Source organism: Balaenoptera ricei, chromosome X (assembly GCF_028023285.1).
Source record: "Balaenoptera ricei isolate mBalRic1 chromosome X, mBalRic1.hap2, whole genome shotgun sequence".
In the NCBI taxonomy this organism is placed as follows: domain Eukaryota; kingdom Metazoa; phylum Chordata; class Mammalia; order Artiodactyla; family Balaenopteridae; genus Balaenoptera; species Balaenoptera ricei.
The window spans coordinates 19,848,816-19,872,413 of NC_082660.1; positions in this window are offsets into that span (position 1 = coordinate 19,848,816).

A 23,598-nucleotide genomic window follows, 5' to 3' on the forward strand; every position below is an offset into this window, starting at 1 on the left:
GGGAAGTAAAGGAAGCTCAGCAATGAATAGTTACCACTAAGGAGGCTCAAAGAAAGCAATTGGGACAAGCCACATGGAAACCCTGTCAAAATGAAATGACTTGGTGTCTTGGAAAGAGGGGTTGTCTTAACGACGGAGTAATTTGTTACAAATACCAGGTCTGCTACTTATTACCTGGATGCCCTTGAGCGACCACTAAAACTCTGAGACTCAGTTTCCTCAGCTGTAAAATTGGGATGATAATTTTTGTCCTGCTAGCTCCAGGACAGCAGGGTTACTGAGAGGAAAATTAGACAATAAATGTGAATGTATTTTGTGAACAACCAAGAACTATACAAAACTAAGGCATTCATTTTTCTGAGAGACATTGGTCACAGGACAAGAAAAAAACCCCTGAAGTGCAATAATAATAAAAAGAGATAATAAAAAAAGAAAAAAATTTTAAAGAAAAATCAATGTTACTAAGCATTCCCAGCCCAAGATGTATGGTGAGTACCTACATATCTTCAGTCGCAATGGAGTTAATACAAAAACTTTATAGAAATCATTTCCTCTTATCATGTGTAAGGTTTTTACTCACTAATGTTTAAAAGAAGCTATCATGTATTAAATGGTACAGGTGAACCCATTTGCAAGGCAGAAATAGAGACACAGATGTAGAGAACAAACGTATGGACACCAAGCGAGGAAAGCGGGGGGGCGGGGGGTGGTGGTGGGATGAATTGGGAGACTGGGATTGACATGTATACACTAATATGTATAAAACAGATAACTAATAAGAACCTGCTGTATAGCACAGGGAACTCCACTTCGCTGTACAGTAGAAACTAACATAACATTGTGAAATAACTATACCCCAATTAAAAAAAAAAAAGTCTATCTGTAGAGGAGACTGCCCATTCATTCTCCTCCTCCCTCAAAACAAATCTTGTATTATAGATTGTAGTCTTCCTCACTCCCTCCTTTTCCCTTCCCTCCATCTCTCCATACCTCCCTCTCTTTCTCCCTTCCTATATTGCTACAATCTTCAACCTACTATAAATAGTGATAGCCAATGAGATGGAAGCAGAAGTCTGTAGGCGGAGCTTCTAGGAACCCTTTAAAGGGGCCTGATTGAAGTGGTGGCACATATCTTTCCCGCTGCCTCCGTCTGGAACATGGTTGTAAAGACTGAAATTGAGACAGCCGTCTTTTGCAGGTGGAAGCAAAGAACTAAGGTGGCAAGGAGAAACCAGCACACCTGCCCTGGAATGCAACCCCCAAGCTCCTATTTTCACTATTATTATAGTGATAATATACTACCAGACTTTATTATATAATAAAGGTTTAAAATTCTTTAATCGGGTCCTATTTTATAAAACTAAACTTGGGTTAAATAAGATATCACATCATTACTTCCAAGGCTATTTCACATCAAACTCCCTGTCCCATTATCTTAATTAACATCCATAAGTGTAGCTTTTTCTATTTTTTTAAATATTCCAGGCAAAGCCAGAACACATTCTATTGGCTTCTACAGGAATTAATGTTGCCAAGACAGCTGGATGAGACTATGAAAGCCTGTTGGACCTTGCAGTCAAGCTTTGTGTGTACTTAGGGAAAACAGCTGAGAACTCTGAGTCCTGATTCACACAATAAGGACAAACTTGCATTTCAAAGCCACACTTAGTTCAAGCACCCAGTCTTCACACAGTGATAACCATATCTAGTAACAGCTAGTCCAATTTCTTCTCTAAATATTTATGCCAGATTTCAGTGCGAAGCTACTCATTATCCTGGACTAGAATTTAAAGGCACCAGCAAACTAAGCCAGAGTCCCACTCATTTTCAGACAGAAGAGAATCATTCCTACTGTGATGAGCTGGCATCTGTGCGAATAGAGTATAAATTATTCCATTTTTTTCTCGATCCAAAGGGATATCATTACATACCTAGGGTTTCTAAATTATATCATTTAAAAATTGAATAAATCAAGCCACTTGCAAAATACCTCACCATTCTGCCTTTGATGGAGGTTACTTGAATGTGACTTTTTTCTCTTCAAACTTACAAGATCATTAAAGACAGAAAGAGCATCTGAATCACCTTTTTTTATCCCCCAAACCATCTAGAACGGTGCCTTGTAGATACATTCAGTAAAAGTTGGTTCACTCAATTGTTCAGCATATTTATGTGGTGACTTTTATTTGAGAATCTCAGTTCTGCCACTCACTACCACGTGAGCTGGGGTGTATCACTCTCTCTCAGCTTTGGTTTCTCATTAATAAAAACTCAACAACACTCTTTGTCCAGCCCATCTCTTGGTGTCATTGGGTGGGTCAAAAGAGGTAAATCTCTAAAATACTTTTTAAGTTATTATTCTTTGTTATTGTGTCTCTGCAGTGCAATATATCCAAGATACTTTTTGTTTTGAAGTTCTTTGTGATAGTATTAGTTTTTCCCTTTATTTATCCCTAGTGACTCTTTGCTTTGTTTGTGACATCATACCCTCCAACAAAGTGCTACCCTGTAGCATTGTCGCTGTGTCAATTCCACCCATGCTAAGTTGCCATTACTTGTCCAGTGATGCCCTTCTAGCAGAAGAAAGGAATTTAGGCTTCCTCCTTACATAACTACCACTTCTTTCAGATATAAAGTTAGCTCAAAGACAAAGTAGAGACATTCCATACATTTTTCTGCAGAGGACTTTAGCATCAGTAATTCAAGATCATCAGCAAGAAGGGGGAGAAATGGGACAGGGAACCTAGGTGGGTTTCCTGACTCCCACATATGATTGTTTCATAAATGAATGTAAAAGCACTCTGTAAACTTCATTATCTAAAGTAGCTGGAGATTTTTTTCCTGGGCTGCATTTAATCAGTATGTCTGAGAAGTGGAGGGTTTTGAATTTTGGCATATCCATATCCAAATGTGAGTACAACTTCCAAAACCAAAAGGAACAATGCATTTGGATTAGAAACCATTTGGAATTATCAATAACATAGAAAACATAGGAACTGTACTTACACGTATTCTAAATTAAAGGCCTTACTTTGGAATTTTTGCTAAACTAATAGACCATAACACGATTGAGAAAATCATAGAAATGAATCCCTTAATATCACAACTGGTCTTTCTGAATCCTTTGAAATATGCTAAGCAGCTCAAGATCAAACTAGAGCACAGCCATAATACAACAAATATACATTCCATGACACTATGGATACTCACAAAAGAATAACATACTCTCTGCCCTCAAATATAGTCCTATGGACCTCCAGTAACGTAATTAAAATAAAATTAGAAAAGGCGGGAAAATATTTAAGACTGTTCTTCCTCCCTCATTTATCCATGGGGAAGAAAACAAAAATTAAAACTGTATTTCATCTTAATAATTGTTTTACTTAACATTTATTGAGCATGAGTTAATACAAAGAATGGGATTACCAAATCAGACCAAATATGAATCAGAGATATTATCTAGTAACACACTTTACTAATCATTCCAAGGATACAAGCACTTGGAGGCAGAGGTGAAGCAGGGACACCCAGTACAGAGTTCCCTACCCTTTCCTTCCCACATGAGAGATGCACTCTCTAACCTGTCTTCAAAGATGAGTTCTCCAAGTTGGGTGTGCAGTCACCTCATACAGCAGGGAGTATTTTAGTTATGAAACATCTCCATTTACAGCCAGATGGTTACATAGCTTATGTGACATTTTCCAGAGTGCCATGCCCCATAAATCCACAGACCCTAGACGTGTTTACCATAAGCAATCCTAAACCAGAGACACCCTGCCAAAAGCAGTCCGCAGACTTGACTTCTCTTCCTCACAAACGTCATTAGTCTATTCACCAGATCATTTATTAGCATTTTTGTTTCCGTGCCACATGGCTTGTGGGATCTTAGTTCCCCGACCAGGGATAGAACCCAGGCAGTGAAAGCGCAGAGTCCTAACCACTGGACGGCCAGGGAAGTCCCTATTAGCATGCTCATAGGGAGATGCGGCTGGGTCATTTGCCTTCTTGCTTTCCCATGAATGTTCCCCCAGTAAAGAGAGACCAATGAATTGCAGACTAGTTGCTGAACCCCTTCCTTCCCAAAACATTCATCGTGTTCCAGGTTTGATTCCTAAATTCTTCATGCGTGTTACTTCATGTAATCCTCTCAACTGTATGAGGTAAGTACTATCATTCCATTCTCCAAAATGAAGAAATTCAGACATAAGAAGATTATGCAACTTGCTGAAAGTCCCACAGCTAGAATGTTAACAGAACCAGGATTTAAGACCTAATACATTGGCTTCAACTTCTGTTTTCTAAGGCAAGATATGGTTCACTCCTGTAATAGAAATCTTTCTGTGATCTTTCGAGACTTACACTACAGACTTAGGCTTAAGAACAAAGATTCCTTTTTCTTTTAAATTTTTATCAGAGTATCCACAATGTATTTTTTTAAATAAAGTTATTTATTTATTTTGGGCTGTGTTGGGTCTTCGTTGCTGCGCGCGGGCTTTCTCTAGTTGCAGCGAGCAGGGCCTACTCCTTGTTGCAGTGTGCAGACTTCTCACTGCGGTGGCTTCTTTTGTTGCAGAGCATGTGCTCAGTAGTTGCGGCACGCGGGCTCAGCAGTTGTGACTCGCGGACTCTAGAGCACAGGCTCAGTAGTTGTGGCACACGGGCTTAGCTGTTTCACAGCATGTGGGATCTTCCCGGACGAGGGCTCAAACCTGTGTCCCCTGCATTGGCAGGCGGATTCTTAACCACTGTGCCACCAGGGAAGTCCCAAGAACAAAGATTCTAACAGTGAGTTTTTATATCTTCAACTATGGTGGATTAAAGATGGATGAAAACTGTTTTATATTTATCCCACTGAGAGATGGGATCTATTTCCACCACCCTTGAAGCTAGGCAAGCCTCTGCCTGTTTTAACATATAACAGAAATGGAGGAAGCAACACAGTGCCAGTTCTTGGCCCTGCTGTTAAGAGGCCTGGGAGTTTCCACCTCTGCCTTTTGGTACCCTGAGCCACCATGGAAGAAATCTGACTACTGTCATGGAGAGACCATGTGGAGATGCACCAAGAATGGAAATGGAGAGTGACCCAGCTGAGCCCAGGTTTCCAAACATCCCTACCAAGTTGCCAGGCATGAGTGAAGTTGTCTTGAACCCTCCAGACCAAACTAGTTACCAGCTAAATACCACTGAGTGACCTCAATCAACATGTAAGCAGAAGAATACTCCAGCTGAGCCCTGCCTGAATTCCTGACCCACAAAATCATGCAAAAAAGAGACACTGCCTCTGATTCCCCACAATGTATCTGGGTCATGGAAAGGGAATCACTACAATAGTAGAAGATGATATGCTCCAAGGAAAAATGAGAAAATAAACAAAACAGAGAGGCTGACTTTTTAGAAACACCTTGTGAAAATATGGGTTTGTTTTTTTTTTTAAGTAACAGAAGTAAAAGTGAGAAGTTGTATTTAAAAAATAGTACATTCTTGCCATAAAAGTCAAGGGCATTGAAAGGTCCAAGAGTTCAGCAAGATTACTTCATAGGTTGCAAAATGAGTTTCCAAGAGTCGGAAGAACAAGCAATGAACGTGGGTGAGAATTTTGAGAAGGTCCGGTGTTTGTGTTTTCCAAGGAAAACTGTGTGGGTGGTGTAAATTACACCAAAGTACGTTTTTTAAATTTTTTTAACATCTTTATTGGAGTATAATTGTTTTACAATGGTGTGTTACTTTCTGCTGTATAACAAAGTGAATTAGCTATACATATACAGATATCCCCATATCTCCTCCCTCTTGCATCTCCCTCCCACACTCCCTATCCCACCCCTCTAGGTGGATACAAAGCACCGAGCTGATCTCCCTGTGCTATGCAGCTGCTTCCCACTAGCTATCTATTTTACATTTGGTAGTGTATATATGAACATGCCACTCTCTCCCTTCGTCCCAACTTATGTTTCCCCCTCCACATGTCCTCAAGTCCATTCTCTACGTCTGCATCTTTATTCCTATCCTGCCCCTAGGTTCTTCAGAACCATTTTTTTTTCAGATTCCATATATATGCGTTAGCATACAGCATTTGTTTTCCTCCTTCTGACTTACTTCACTCTGTATGACAGACTCTAGGTCCATCCACCTCACTACAAATAACTCAATTTCATTTCCCTTTATGGCTGAGTAATACTCCACTGTATATATGTGCCACATCTTCTTTATCCATTCATCTGTCAATGGACACTTAGGTGGTGTCCACGTCCTGGCTATTGTAAATAGAGCTGCAATGAACATTGTGGTATATCACTCTTTTTGAATTATGGTTTTCTCAGGGCATATGCCCAGTAGTGGGATTGCTGGGTCATATGGTAGTTCTGTTTTTACTTTTTAAGGAACATCCATACTGTTCTCCAAAGTGGTTGTACCACTTTACATTCCCACCAACAGTGTAGGATGGTCCCCTTTTCTCCACACCCTCTCCAGCATTTACTGTTTATAGATTTTTTGATGATGGCCATTCTGACTGGTGTGAGGTGATACCTCATTGTAGTTTTGATTTGCATTTCTCTAATGATTAGTGATGTTGAACATCCTTTCATGTATTTGTTGGCAAACTGTATATCTTATTTGGAGAAAAGTCTTTTTAGGTCTTCTGCCCATTTTTGCACTGGGTTGTTTGTTTTTCTGATATTGAGCTGCATGAGCTGCTTGTAAATTTTGGAAATTAATCCTTTGTCAGCTGCTTCATTTGCAAATATTTTCTCCCATTCTGAGGGTTGCCTTTTAATCTTGTTTAGGGTTTCCTTGGCTGTGCAAAAGCTTGTAAGGTTCATTAGGTCCCATTTGTTTATTTTTGTTTTTACTTCCATTTCTCTAGGAGCTGGGTCAAAAAGGAGCTTGCTGTGATTTATGTTATAGCGTGTTCCGCCTATGTTTTCCTCTAAGAGTTTAATAGTGTCTGGCCTTACATTTAGGTCTTTAATCCATTTTGAGTTTGTTTTTGTGTATGGTGTTAGGGAGTGTTCTAATTTCATTCCTTTACATGTAGCTGTCCAGTTTTACCAGCACCACTTACTGAAGAGGCTGTCTTTTCTCCATTGTATATTCTTGCCTCCTTTATCAAAAATAAGGTGACCATATATGCATGGGTGTATCTCTGGGCTGTCTATACTGTTCCATTGATCTATATTTCTGTTCTTGTGCCAGTACCAAACTGTCTTGATTACTGTAGCTTTGTAGTATAGTCTGAAGTCAGGGAGCCTGATTCCTCCAGCTCCATTTTTCATTCTCAAGATTGCTTTGGCTATTCGGGGTCTTTTGTGTTTCCATACAAATTGTGAAATTTTTTGTTCTAGTTCTGTGAAAAATGCCATTGGTAGTTTGATAGGGATTGCATTGAATCTGTAGATTGCTTTGGGTAGTAGAGTCATTTTCGTAATGTTGATTCTTCCAATCCAAGAACATGGTATATCTCTCCATCTGTTGGTGTCATCTTTAATTTCTTTCATCAGTGTCTTACAGTTTTCTGCATACAGGTCTTTTGTCCGCTTACATAGGTTTATTCCTAGGTATTTTATTCTTTTTGTTGCAATGGTAAATGGGAGTGTTTTCTTAATTTCTCTTTCAGATTTTTTATCATTAGTGTATAGGAATGCAAGAGATTTCCATGCATTAATTTTGTATCCTGCTACTTTACCAAATTCATTGATTAGCTCTAGGAGTTTTCTGGTAGCATCTTTAGGATTCTCTATGTAGAGTATCATGTCATCTGCGGTGACAGCTTTACTTCTTCTTTTCCGATTTGGATTCCTTTTATTTCTTTTTCTTCTCTGCTTGCTGTGCCTAAAACTTCCAACACTATGTGGAATAATAGTGGTCAGAGTGGGCAACCTTGTCTTCTTCCTGATCTTAGTGGAAATGGTTTCAGTTTTTCACCATTGAGGACGATGTTGGCTGTGGGTTTGTCATATATGGCCTTTATTATGTTGAGGAAAGCTCCCTCTGTGCCTACTTTCTGGAGGGTTTTTATCATAAATGGGTGTTGAATTCTGTCAGAAGCCTTCTTTGCATCTATAGAGATGATCATATGGTTTTTCTCCTTCAATATGTTAACACGGTATGTCACATTGATTGATTTGCGTATACTGAAGAATCCTTGCATTCCTGGGATAAACCCCACTTGATCATGGTGTATGATCCTTTTAATGTGCTGTTGGATTCTGTTTGCTAGTATTTTGTTGAGGATTTTTGCATCTATGTTCATCAGTGATATTGGCCTGTAGTTTTCTTTGTGACATCTTTGTCTCGTTTTGGTATCACGGTGATGGTAGCCTCGTAGAATGAGTTTGGGAGTGTTCCTCCCTCTGCTACATTTTGGAAGAGTTTGAGAAGGATGGGTGTCAGCTCTTCTCTAAATGTTTGATAGAATTTGCCTGTGAAGCCACCTAGTCCTGGGCTTTTGTTGGAAGATTTTTAATCACAGTCTCAATTTCAGCACTTGTGATTGGTCTGTTTACATTTTCTATTTCTCCCTGGTTCAGTCTCGGAAGGTTGTGCTTTTCTGAGCATTTGTCCATTTCTTCCAGGCTGTCCATTTATTGGCATATACTTGCTTGCAGTAATCTCTCATGATCATTTGTATTTCTGCAGTGTCAGTTGTTACTTCTCCTTTTTCATTTATAATTCTATTGATTTGAGTCTTCTCCCTTTTTTTCTTGATGAGTCTGGCTAATGGTTTATCAGTTTTGTTTATCTTCTCAAAGAACCAGATTTTAGTTTCATTCATCTTTGCTATTGTTTCCTTCATTTCTTTTTCATTTATTTCTGATCTCATCTTTATGATTTCTTTCCTTCTGCTAACTTTGAGGTTTTTTTGTTCTCCTTTCTCTAACTGTTTTAGGTGTAAGGTTAGGTTGTTTATTTGAGATTTCTTTTTTCTTGAGGTAGGATTGTATTGCTATAAACTTCCCTGTTAGAACTGCTTTTGCTGCGTCCCATAGGTTTTGGGCCACCCTGTTTTCAATGTCATTTGTTTCTAGGTATTTGCTGATTTCCTCTTTGATTTCTTCAGTGATCTCTTGGTTATTTAGTAGCATATTGTTTAGTCTCCATGTATTTCTATTTTTTACAGTTTTTTTCCTGTAATTGATATCTAGTCTCATAGCACTGTGGTTGGAAGAGATACCTGATATGATTTCAATTTTCTTAAATTTACAAAGGCTTGATTTGTGACCCAAGATATGATCTATCCTGGAGAATGTTCCATGAGCACTTGAGAAGAAAGTGTATTCTGTTGTTTTTGGATGGAATGTCCTATAAATATGAATTAAGTCCATCTTGTTTAATGGATCATTTAAAGCTTGTGTTTCCTTATTTATTTTCACTTTGGCTGATCTGTCTGTTGGTGAAAGTCTGGTGTTAAAGTCCCCTACTATTATTGTGTTACTGTCGATTTCCCCTTTTACGGCTGTTAGCATTTGCCTTGTGTATTGAGGTGCTCCTATGTTGGGTGCAGAAATATTTACAATTGTTATATCTTCTTCTCGGATTGATCCCTTGATCATTATGTAATGTCCTTCCTTGTCTCTTATAATAGTCTTTATTTCAAAGTCTATTTTGTCTGATATGAGAATTGCTACTCCAGCTTTCTTTTGATTTCCATTTGCATGGAATATCTTTTTCCATCCCCTCACTTTCAGTCTGTATGTGTCCCTAGGTCTGAAGTACCTCTCTTGTAGACAGCATATATATGGGTCTTGTTTTCGTATCCATTCAGCCAGTCTATGTCTTTTGATTGGAGCATTTAATCCATTTACATTTAAGGTAATTACCGATATGTATGTTCCTATTACCATTTTCTTAACTGTTTTGGGTTTGTTGTTGTAGGTCTTTTCCTTCTCTTGTGTTTCCTGCCTAGAGAAGTTCCTTTAGCAGTTGTTGTAAAACTGGTTTGATGGTGCTGAATTCTCTTATCTTTTAATTGTCTGTAAAGGTTTTAATTTCTCCATCAAATCTGAATGAGATCCTTGCTGGTAAAGTAATCTTGGTTGTAGGCTTTTCCCTTTCATCACTTCAAATATGTCCTGCTACTCCCTTCTGGCTTGCAGAGTTCTGGCTGAAAGATCAGCTGTTAACCTTATGGGGATTCCCTTGTATGTTACTTGTTGTTTTTTCCTTGCTGCTTTTAATATTTTTTCTTTGTATTTAATTTTTGTTAGTTTGATTAATACGTGTCTTGGTGTGTTTCTCCTTGATTTATCCTTATGGGGCTCTCTGCAGTTCGTGGACTTCATTGACTATTTCCCTTTCCCATATTAGGGAAGTTTTCAACTATAATCTCTTGAAATATTTTCTCAGTCCCTTTCTTTTTCTCTTCTTCTTCTGGGACACCTATAATTCAAATATTGGTGCGTTTAACGTTGTCCCAGAGGCCTCTAGACTGTCCTCAATTCTTTTCATTCTTTATTCTGCTCTGCAGTAGTTATTTCCACTACTTTATCTTCCAGCTCACTTATCTGTTCTCCTGCCTCAGTTATTCTGCTATTGATCCCTTCTAGAGAATTTTTAATTTCATTTATTGTGTTGTTCATCACTGTTTGTTTGCTCATTAGTTCTTCTAGGTCCTTGTTAAACGTTTCTTCTATTTTCTCCATTCTATTTCCAAGATTTTGGATCATATTTACTATCATTACTCTGAATTCTTTTTCAGGTAGACTGCCTATTCCCTCTTCATTTGTTAGGTCTGGTGGGTTTTTGCCTTGCTCCTTCATCTGCTGTGTGTTTTTCTGTCTTCTCATTTTGCTTAACTTACTGTGTTCGGGGTCTCCTTTTCACAGGCTGCAGGTTCGTAGTTCCCGTTGTTTTTGGTATCTGTCCCCAGTGGCTAAGGTTGGTTCAGTGGGTTGTGTAGGCTTCCTGGTGGAGGGGACTAGTGCCTGTGTTCTGGTGGATGAGGATGGATCTTGTCTTTCTGGTGGGCAGGTCCACGTCTGGTGGTGTGTTTTGGGGTGTCTGTGGCCTTATTATGATTTTCGGGAGCCTCTGTGCTAATGGATGGGGCTGTATTCCTGTTTTGCTAGTTGTTTGGCATAGGGTGTCTAGCACTGTAGCTTGCTGTTCGGTGAGTGGAGCCGGGTCTTAGCGTTGAGATGGAGATCTCTGCGAGAGCTGTCGCCATTTGATATTACGAGGAGCCAGGAGGTCTCTGGTGGACCAATGTCCTGCACTCGGCTCTCCCACCTGAGAGGCACAGGCCTGACACTCGGCCGGAGCATGAAGACCCTGTCAGCCACATAGCCAGGTACGTGGGGAGTTTCTTGCCTCCTGGGAAGTCTGAGGTCTTCTGCCAGCATTCAGTAGGTGTTCTGTAGGAGTTGTTCCACATGTAGATGTATTTCTGATGTATTTGTGGGGAGGAAGGTGCTCTCCACGTCTTACTCCTCTGCCCTCTTGAAGAATGCCCTCTTGGCTTTTCCCCAAGAAAAGCCTAATTGAATAAGCACTTCCAATGATGTGGAGAGCTATTAGAGAAAATAAAATAGTAGCCAGAATTCCCTGAAAAATCTTTAAATAGGATTGCCACATCTGTCTGGTTAGGTTTAAGCTTAGTACACCTAGAGGCAAGGAGGGTTTGACACCTTCAGAGGTTCATTGGTCATTTCTGTATCTAAGTAAATCTGATTTAGTATTCAAAAATGGGAAACATGAGCGTGCCAAAATCAAACATGCAAAACTCAAAGGTACTGGTTATAGCTGATAGTCTTCCAAGTGTACGAAAACATGTTTTCTCTACACTTTTAATGAAAAAAACATGTGTCTAGTTTAAATAGATGCCCTCCATCCTCACCTCAACCACAAACCTTCTTCATCCTAACAAGTAGCTTTGAAACAACAACTCAATATTTTCCCATCTGTTTACTCATTGCTATGTTCTTATAAATAAGAGCTGGGTAATAGAAAGGGTTGTTTTTATTTTGTAACATTGATGCATCCTTTTATATCTGTATGTCTTTAGGTATTTTGTCCATTTTGTTTCAGAGTTGGTAAGGTTGTGGAGGTTCACTAAGTCCTTGTTGTCTTAAATGAAAATACCATTTTTTCTGATTGTCTAAATACTTTGCCTGTTGAACAACGTTCAGAAAATAACAGTTAAAAAGTAAGTCAAAAATACAGGTAATATATGTGATAAAATAAAAATAGCCCCCACTTGGTGTTTTCCAAAGCTAACTTACAAAGGGAATAATTGATTCAACTGTCCCCCTGGGGGTAGGTCTCAAGTCCCTTTGCGCTTTGGCCAGTAGGTTTGTGGTTAAGGTATCCTAATACACACTGTCCAATCACTGGGCTTCTCTCTGTTCAAGTTCAGCAGAGGTTAAGTATGTTAATGATTTTCACCTTCCTTTCCAGGACATTAAAAAGTGGGGTAAGTGGGACTTCCCTGGTGGTGCAGTGGTTAAGAATCTGCCTGCCAATGCAGGGGACATGGTTTTGATCCCTGGTCCAGGAAGACCCCACACGTCACAGAGCAACTAAGCCTGTGCGCCACAACTACTGAGCCTGCGCTCTAGAGCCCGCGAGCCACAACTACTGAAGGTCGTGTGCCTAGAGCCCGTGCTCTGCCACAAACAAGAGAAGCCACCACGAGAAGCCTGTGCACCGCAATGAAGAGGAACCCCCGCTTGCCGCAACTAGAGAAAGCCCACGTGCAGCAATGAAGACCCAATGCAGCCCAAAATAAATAAATAAATAAATAATTTATTTTTTTTTAAATGCGGTAATAATCTAAGTCTTCAAATCTAAATTCCACTCATGTTGTATAACCCAATCTTGCAGCTATAATATCAAACATTCTGCAAAATATCAAGATCAGATACCTAAAGCACATAAGAAAACTTTCATTCTTTTGAAAGATGGAAGGGGAGGGATTACATATTTTGCTTTTATCACAATAGCTCCAATTTCTGACTATTGACTTGAACATCTACAATTTGGTATATTCAAATTGGTATTTTATCCTACAATTTGGAATATAATGATAGTAACAATGCTATTTCTTTTTAAAAGTCTCTCTCTCTAAAAAAATAATCAGAACAGAAATAGCTACAACTATCTCAAGGGGAAAAAAAAGAAAAATAATATCTATCATATGCCACTAGCTTGGAATTTTAAATAATGAAAATAAAGTTATATTATAATTACAATTTTGGCTCAATCCGAGGGAGAAAAATCCTAACAACCAGAGCTGCCAATGACAGAATGGGTTTTCTTGTGAATTAATGAGTTCTCCACCATGAGAGAAATTCACATCAGCCCTGAAGAGCCATTTTCTATAGATGTGATCTGGATGTTTCCACTGAGTGAAAGACAGGACTGAATGAAAGCTCTTGTTCTCTCAAATCCAAGGATCTACAATGCTTATTGAAGCTCCCCAACACTGGCTCCTCCAACATGCCACACAATACTTCTACAGAGTGGTCAAAGTCATAGTATAAAGTAGTATGGGTGGTAAGGATACAGGGTCATTTACTACAGACTTCTATTTAAATTGGTCGGTGCCCTAACTTCACAATTTTTAAGTAGTTTGACCATCACCATTTTCCTCTAGAGAAGCTTGAGTAAGTCACTTTCCCACCATTCCCGACTTCTTCAAGGAAAAGCTATACTTCAGGGAAGCAGAACACAAGGTCTTTGTTATCTCCTAAGAAATACAGGAAATTCAGAACTATTCTTCTATAAGGTAACCAGCAAAAGGGCAGAAGCATTAGATTTAGGCCCTGCCTCTTCACATTTATACCAAATTCAAACACAACCAATAGGCATAAAAATCTCAGAAGCTGGTCCTAAATTATAGAAGCCACCGGATCTAAGCTCTTAAACTATACTCTCCAACCTTTTGTGACCAGGCATAAAATTTATTTATTCATTGGACAGATGTTTACTGATCACCTACAATGCGTTTCTAGACTAGGGGTCAGCAAACTTTTTCTATAATGGGCCACATGGTAAATGGCCAGGTTTTCAGTTCATCAGTCCCTTTCACACCTACTCAACTCCCCCTTTTGCAGCCACAGACAATACACGAATGAGTAAGTGTGGCTGTGTTCCAATAAAATATTATTTATAAAATAAATAAAAACAGTAGGCAGGCTGGATTTGGCCAGTGGGCGGTAATCTGCCAAACCTCGGTCTCGACTTTTGAGATATATCAATGAACAAAACAGAAAAAAATCCCTTTCTTCTTGGAGCTTGCAGTCTTATAAGATCAGTAAAAAATTAGCATGCACTCCAAATACATATACATGTATTTATTTGTAAATTGTATGTGTATAATAGCATATAAACACATTTTGTACATTATACAATTTAGGCAATATTATAAATTATAATGAATGTGATAAATATTTTAAGATAAATTGTATATTTTAATTTTTGATACTTTTATTGTTTTTTTACTTTTTCACTAAAATTATCACTACCAATATACTTCAGTGAGAGCAATATCTTTTAAAATCTTGGTTTAACATTCTGTGATCGAATTTTAAGCCAGTTGTTTTAGATATTTGGTTTTAAAGGCTGTCATAGTGGAAAATTCCTCTCAAAAAGATCTATAGCTCCAAAAGGAAGCACTGCATTATGGGCTGTGCTTATTAAACCATGATCATTATTTTTAAATCTCATCCTTCAATTATGCAAAGAATTTCATTACATTTTTGGCTTATATATTTACATCTTACTCAGTGTAAATGAGTTGTTACTGCCAACTAATTGGAAGGTAAGTAAACATCTGTTGACCAACTGAATAAATGCAAAAAATTCACTGAAAGCATTTGAAAGATTTGTAAAGATGTTTCCAAGTTGATATGAAGTTTGTTGATGAGAGTTTTTGATATGTGACATACAGGGTTTTAAGCAATACCTTAATCATTACTAAAATTTAAGGCACATAAACGTAATACCTAACAGTACATTGGGGGAAGGAAGGCATAAGGAGGTCACTGGCAAGCTCTCTAGGTGGTGGAATGCCACCTAGTAATCAGAACAGGTGAGGGCTTCAAAGTCAATCCTTAGGTTTAATACGAGTAAAGTTTTCTTTCTTTTTTCATTTTAAAAATTTACAGGGGGGATTTCCCTGGTGGTCCACTGCTTAGGACTCCACGCTTCCACTGCAGGGGGCATGAGTTCGATCCCTGGTCGGGTAACTAAGATCCTGCAAACCGAAGAGTGCAGTCAAAAACAAAAACAAAAAAAAATTTTTTTTAATTAAAAAAAAATTTACAAGGTTGACTAGACTCAATGAATCGTCCACTGCACCCTTTCGTATGCACGTTGGAGATAACTATTCTTCAGAGTTTTTTATTTTTTCCATAGTTTGCATTTGGAGAGTGCCCTTTCCAACACTATTGTCTATTTGTAAAGGATTTCAACTTGGAACCTATATTGTTAGATGTAACTGATAGATTCCACCAATCTAGTTCACTTTCTCTGTCTGCATATTCTTGAGAGTAACATCTTACCAACACAGCACACTCGGTATAATAATGCAGAGAAAACACAAATTAAGTAAATCTTTCACTCACACCTAACTCAATCACAATGATTTGGTTGGCTATTTTTGGTTTCTAACTTGTATATCTGCTCCAGTCTGGAAGTTAAGTATCAGCAAACTATCTGAACTGTTTGGCAGAATCTTCAAAACTTCAGATGAACTCTAGCCAAGTTTACTCCATCTCTAATGAGATGTTATTAATCAATAGTATGTTTGTAGTCATGAAAGGGCTGTTTAGAATTTTAATAAATGTCATCTAGAAAATTAACAAAAAAGTAATTAAGAAGATTTATTACCTGATTCCCTATCACCTTCATGGTCAAACCAAAGGAAAATGTGATTAAAAATGAGGATTACTAAAACCTGAACATTTTATAAATATTCCCGCAAAACCCTCCTCAAATAGCCAGGAAGTTTGGCACTCTTCCCTGCTCAGGTAACACCCTATAGGGGTTTTCACGGTGTTAGGTGTTTAATTGTTTCTCCAACTCTTCCCTCTGCTGCAGAAATAGTTTTAGAGCAGGGAATTATGTCTTTTTTTTCTTTTTCTGTGCCCTCTAATGCATAGTAGTGTTCAATTAGCATCTACTGAAATCAAATAAAATGTCATGGAAGTCCCAAAGTATATTTTAAATTTCCATGGTCCATAATTGAAGAAAACCTCAGAATTGTGAACTTTATTTGGTGTTCCTGAAAATTAGACAGGAAATATTTCCTTCTTCATGTCATAGTTTCGGTTCAGAAAAACTTGTCTGAGTACCATTAAGCTCTGTAGCACTGAACACTCTTCTTGAAATGTATTTCAAATACATGGAGTTTTAAAATGTCAAATTAATTTGGCCCATCTTCTCATAAAGGGAATAGTTGAAACTGACATCATTTGCTGTTGATATGATCAACCTCATTAAAAATTTAACAAAATCACTGACAAACTCAGAGCTAATAAGAGAGTTCAGCAAGGTGAATGAATATATCAATAGAGTTTTTCTATGTCAACAACAATGAACTAGAAAACAAAATGTTATTAACAAGATCACCAAATTCTATAAAATTTCTAAGAATTAACGTCACAAAAATACGAAGGACTGCTACAGAAAATTTTTTAATTCAATGAAAGAATATAAAAGAAAATCTGAGTAAATGAAAAACATTCCATGCTCCTGAAGGGATGATTTAATATTATAAATATGTCTATTTTCCCCAAATTGATCTATATTGAAATCAACTGTAATCAAAATTCCAGCTGGATTAATTTTGATGAACTTGATAAACCTCTTCTAAAATGTGCAAAGAAGTCTAAAGGTCTATAAGCAGCTAAGTCACCTTTGAAAAAGATGACCGAAGACTAAGGAATTGCTTTACCAGGTATTAAGACAAACTAAAAGTCAGGATAAAAATCACAAAATGGTCTTGGTGCAAGAATGTACAAATGGAGCAGTGGAACAAATGAGAGTCATAAGAGACCCAAGTCCCTAATATACAATAAAGATGGCACCATACACAAATCAAAGAACAAAGGATGAACCAGTTAGTATACAGCATTGGAAAAATATTTTTGAAAAAAATTAAATTGAATTCCTATATAATATCTTATAAAAGTTGGACTCTAAGAGGATTAAAGACCTAAATTTGAAAAGTAAACTATAAAGTAATAAAAGATAATGTAGAAAAATAGCCTGATAACCTGGCAGGGGCAAGAATTTAAACAAAACCCCAAAAGCATACTCTATAACGTAAAATACTTGTAAATATTATATCAAAACTAAGGATTCTGAGAGGAGCTCAAAATGGAGTAGGAGATTGCCAAGCTCACCTCCCCCCACAAACACATCAATAATACATCTACATGTGGAAGAATTCTCACTGAAAACAAACTGGAAACTGGCAAAAGACTCTTACACAACCAAGGCTGTAAAGTAAGATCCACACGGAGCCAGGTAGGAAGGGAGGAGAAGCGATCAAGTTGGGACCTGCGCCCTTGAGAGAGGATGCAGAAGAGGAGGGAGAAACCATGGCTTGGAGATCCTCCCTGGGGAGTGAGCAGTTGAACCACATACTGGGCATGCCAGCTCTGAGGCCTGACACTGGGAAGAGGAGTCCCCTTGGCTGATTTGAAGACCAGTGGGGCTAGCAGTGGGGCTGTGAGAAACCTAGACTCCACTCACAAAGAGCAAGCACATGCTTGCTTGGTCTCAAAACAAGGCAGAGGAAGCAGATTGAAACTGCCTGGGACTCTGGCCGATTTCCCCCAGCTGGCACAGCACTCACCCCTGGCCACGCTGAACACCCACTCCAACCCCTCTTGCTCTGGTGAAACTTTCTACTAGGACGAAGTCTGACATTGCTGAGGAGAGTCTGCAGTTGTGCAGGATGGAGCCAGCCTTGATCCAGCACAGCACCTGAATGGAGAGAGGGAAGCCATTGCTGTTGGTACCAGAGACGGAGGAATGGGAGCTGTTTAGAGCTCTGTCTGCTGCTGGGACCAATACAGCATGTGCCCCAGTCCACACTGGGTGCCTGCTCCAAGCCTCACTTGCTCCCATGCTGCTCCCCTCCAGGGCAAATATGCCGATGCTGGGAGAGGGCAGAACACACACGTGGAATGGAACCAGCTTGGACCTAATCCTCAGGGCTTCTCCAGCAACTTGGGACCCAACCTAGCCCCCAGCAGGGCACTGTTGGTCACTAAGCAGAGGAGAAGCCCAGGCTCACACTTGGCTCTGGCTTTAGCTCCTCCACCTCCAGCCCCACCTCTCACCAAGATGATAGCTGCCAGTACACCCTGAGGGAAGATGAGACTCATGTTCACGTCAGATCCAGCTCTCCCACCAAAGCCACTGGGCACACGCAGACTGTATAAGGATGCACCTACAAAAGGACACCCTTTTAAGACCAGGATAGGTAACTGTTTCACCTAATTTCATAAAGAGATAAAGTTAAGCAAAATGAGAAGACAGAGGAAATTGTTTCAGACCAAAGAATAAGAAAAAAAAACCTGAAAAAATAACTAATGAAACAGAGATAAGTAATTTACCATACAGAGAGGTCAAAGCATTAGTAATAAGAATGCTAACAGAACTAGGGAAAAGAATAGATGAACACAATGAGAATTTTAACAAGTAACTAGAAAATATAAAAAAGAACCAGTCTAGAGCAGAAAAACACAATAACTGAAGTGAAGAACACACTAGAAGGAATTAATAGCAGACTAGGTGATATGGAAGAATGCGTTACGTGATCTGAAGATAGAATAATGAAAATCACACCATCACATAATCAGAAACAAATTTTTAAACATGAGACCAGTTTAAGGGACCTCTGGGACATCATCAAGCATAGCAACATTTGCATTGCAGTAGTCCAAGAAAGAAAAAAGAGAAAAGGGTCGAAAATATATTTGACGAAATTATGGCTGAAAACTTCCTAAGCCTGAAGAAGAAAAGAGATATCCAGGTACAGGACACACAGAGAGTTCCAAGCAAGATGAACCCAAAGAAACCCACACCAAGACATATCATAATTAAAATGGAAAATGTTAAACACAGATTTTTAAAGGCAGCAAAAGAAAAACAAAAAGTCACATACAATGGAACCCCCATAAGGCTATCAGCTGATTTTTCTGCAGAAACTTTGCAGTCCAGAAGGGAGTGGTGTGATATATTTAAAGTGCTTGAGGGGAAAAGCCTGCAACCTAGGAATATTCTACCCAGCAAGGTTATCATTTAGAATTGAAGGAGAGATAAACAACTTCACAGACAAGCAAAACTAAAAGAGTTCCTCAATACTAAACCAACCCTAAAAGAAATGTTAAAGGGTCTTCGCTAAGTGGAAAAGAAAAAGCTACAATGAGATGTCAGAATCTATATGAAAGGAAAACTCCCCCTAGTAAAGGCAAATATATAGTAAAGGCTGTGGATCAACCACATAAATAAGCTAGCACGAAGATTAAAAGACAAAAAAATGTAAAATGAACTATAACTACAACAAACAGTTAAGGGATAAACACGAAGATGTAAAATATGGTATCAAAAACACAAAAAGCTAGGAGAGGGGTAAAAATGTAGACCTTTTAGAATGTGTTTGAACTTAAGTAACTACCAGCTTAAAACAACTAGATAGGTCAACATATATAAACCCATGGTAACCACAAATCAAAAACCAACAACCGATACATGAAAACTAGAGAAAAAGGAACACAAACATACCACTAAAGAGAATCAACAAACCACAAGGGGAGAAACTAAAAGAACAGAGAATAACTACAAAAACAACCAGAAAACAAGTAACGAAACTGCAATAAGTACATACCTATCAACAATCACATTAACAATGCTTGGTGTCAGTCGATTTATCTCTTGTAAAAATAAAATACAGTGTGTGTGTGTGAAAAAAAAAAAAAAAAACAATCACATTAAATGACAGTAGAGTAAATGCTCCAATTAAAAGACATAGGGTAGCTGACTGGATAATAAAACAAGACCCATCTATATGTTACTTACAAGAGATTCACTTCAGAGCTAAAGACACACACAGACTGAAAGTAAGCAGAGGGCTTCCCTGGTGGTGCAGTGATTAAGAATCTGCCTGCCAATGCAGGAGACACAGGTTAAGCCCTGGTCCAGGAAGATCCCACATGCCTCGAAGCAATTAAGCCCGTGCACCACAACTACTGAGCCTGCACTCTAGAGCCCACAAGCCACAACTACTGAAGCCTGCATGCCACAACTACTGAAGCCCATGCGCCTAGAGCCCGTGCTCCACAACAAAGAGAAGCCACTGCAATGAGAGGCCCGTGCACCACAACGAAGAGGAGCCCCCACTCGCTGTGACTAGAGAAAGCCCGCATGCAGCAACGAAGACCCAATGTAGCCAAAAATAAAATAAAATAAATAAATCTATAAAGAAAAAAAGTAAGGAGATGCAAAACGATATTTCATGCAAATGGAAACAAGAATGCTGGGGTAGCAATACTCGTATCAGACAAAATAGACTTTGCTTTAAAGTCTATAACATAAGACAAAGAAGGGTATTATATAATGATAAAGGGATCAATACAAGAAGAGGATATAACATTTGTTAACACACATGTACCTAATATAGGAGCACCTAAATATATAAAGCAAATATTGAGACATAAAGGGAGAAATTGACAACAATACAATACTAGTAGGGGACTATAACACCCCACTTACATCAATAGACACATCATCCAGACAGAAAATCATTAAGGAAACAGTAACCTTAAATAACTCATTAGACCAGTGGGACTTAGATATCAAAAGGACATTACATCCAAAAACAGCAGAATATACATTCTTTTCAAGTGCACATGGAACATTCTCTAGGATAGATCAAATGCTACTCCACAATACAAATCTTAACAAATTTAAGAGGATAGAGATTATACCAAGCATTTTTTCCCAACACAAGGATATGAAACTAGGAATCAATTACAGTGAGAAAAATGAAAAAAAAAAAACCACAAACACATGGAGACCAAACAACATGCTACTAAAACACCAATGGGTCAAAGAGGAAATCAGAAAATACCTTGAGACAAACGAAAATGGAAACACAGCTTTCCAGAATCTATGACATGCAGCAAAAGCAGTTCTAAAAGAAAAGTTTATAGCAATAGAAGCATACCTTAACAAGAAAAATCTCAAATAAACAACATAACCTACAAGCTAAAAGAATTAGAAAAAGAAGAAAAAAGCCCAAAGTCAGCAGAAGGAAGGAAATAATAAATATCAGAGAAGAAATAAATAAAATAGGGATAAAAAATATTAGAAAAGATCAATGAAACCAAGAGCTGGTTCTCTGAAACGATAAAAAATTTGATAAGTCATTAGCCAGGCTCACCAAGAAGAAGAGAGGACCCAAATAAACAAAATAAGAAATGAAAAAGGAGAAATTACAACCAATATCACAGAGATACAAAAATTCAAAAGAGAATACTGCAAACCAACAGTAATATGCCAACAAATCGAACAACATAAAGAAAGAAGAAATGGCTAAATTTCTAGAAACATACAATTTTCCAAGACTGAATCAGGAAGAGATAGACAACCTGAACAGACTCATCAATAGTAGTGAAAATGAATTAGTCATCAAAAAATTCCCAGCAACAAAGCTCAGGACAGGATGGCTTAACAAGGGAATTCTACCAAACATATAAAGAAGAGCTAATACCTATCCTTCTCAAACCATTCCCAAAAATTGAAGAGGAGAGCTGACAGATTCACTCTCTGAGGCCACCATTACCCTGATGCCAAAACCAGACAAAGACACTACAAAAAAAAGAAAGTTACAGTCCAATATCTTTGATGATTATAGATGCAAAAATCTGCAACAGAATATTAGCAAACTGAATTCAACAATATATAAAAAGGTACACCATGACCAAGTGGGGTTTATTTCAGGGATGCAAGGATGCTTCAAATCTGCAAATCAATCTATGTGGTATCCCACATTTACAAAATGAAGAATAAAAATCAAATGATTATCACAATAGATGAAGGAAAAGCACTGGACAAAATTCACATCCATTCATGAAAAAAACTCTCATCAAAGTTGGTTCAGAGGGAACATATCTCAACATAATAAAGGGCATATATGATAAACTCACAGCTAAAATCATACTCAATGGTGAAAACCTGAAAGCTTTTTCTCTAAAATCTGGTGTAAGACATACTGGGCATACTTATGCCCACTCTCACCACTTCTATTTAACATAGTATTTGGAAGTCCTAGCCACAGCAATCAGACAAGAAATAGAAATAAAAGGCATCCAAATTGAAAGGGAAGAAGTAAAACTGTCACTATTTGCAGACGACATAATACTATATATAAAAAACCCTAAAGTTTCCACCAAAAAACTATTATAATAAATAAATTCAGTAAAGTTGCAGGATACAAGATTAATATACAGAAATCTGTTTCTTTTCTACACACTAATAAGGAACTACCAGAAAGAGAAAGCACGAAAACAATCCCGTTCAAAATCACATCAAAAAGAATTAAAATACCTAGGAATAAACTTAACCAAAGGGGTTAAAGACCTATACTCTGAAAACTATAAAACACTGATGAAAGAAACTGAAAAAGATACAAAGAAATGGAAAGACGTCCCATGTTCACAGATTGGAAGAACTAATATTTTTTAAATGTCCATACTACCCAAGGCAATCTACAGATTTAATGCAATCCCTATCAAAATACCCATAACATTTTTCACAGAACTAGAACAAATTACCCTAATAATTAATATGGAACCACAAAAGATTCCAAATAGCCAAAGCAATCTTTAGAAAAAAAGAACAAAGCTGGAGGTATCATGCTTTCTGACTTCAGACTATACAAAGCTATAGCAATCAAAACAATATGGTAGGGAGGAGCTTCAAGACGGTGGAAGAGTAAGACATGGAGATCACCTTCCTTCCCACAAATACATCAGAAATACGTCTACATGTGGAACAACTCCTACAGAACACCTACTGAATGCTGTTAGAAGACCTCAGACCTCCCAAAAGGTGAGAAACTCCCCCACGTACCTGAGTAGGGCAAAAGAAAAAAGAAAAAACAGAGACAAAAGAACAGGGATGGGACCTGCACCAGTGGGAGGGAGCTGTGAAAGAGGAAAGGTTTCCACACACTAGGAAGCCCCTTCGCGGGCGGAGACTGCGGGTGGCGGAGGGGGTAAGCTTCAGAGCCACGGAGGAGAGCGCAGCCACAGGGGTGCGGAGGGCACAGCGGAGAGATTCCCGCACGGAGGACCGGCGCCGACCAGCACTCACCAGCCCGAGAGGCTTGTCTGCTCACCCGCCGGGGCGGGCAGGGGCTGGGAGCTGAGGCTCGGGCTTCGGAGGTCGGATCCCAGGGAGAGGACTGGGGTTGGCTGTGTGAACACGGCCCGAAGGGGGCTAGTGTGCCACAGCTAGCCGGGACAGAGTCCGGAAAAAAGTCTGGAGCTGCCGAAGAGGCAAGAGACTTTTTCTTCCCTCTTTGTTTCCTGGTGCGCCAGGAGAGGGGATCAAGAGCGCCGCTTAAACGAGCTCCAGAGACTGGCG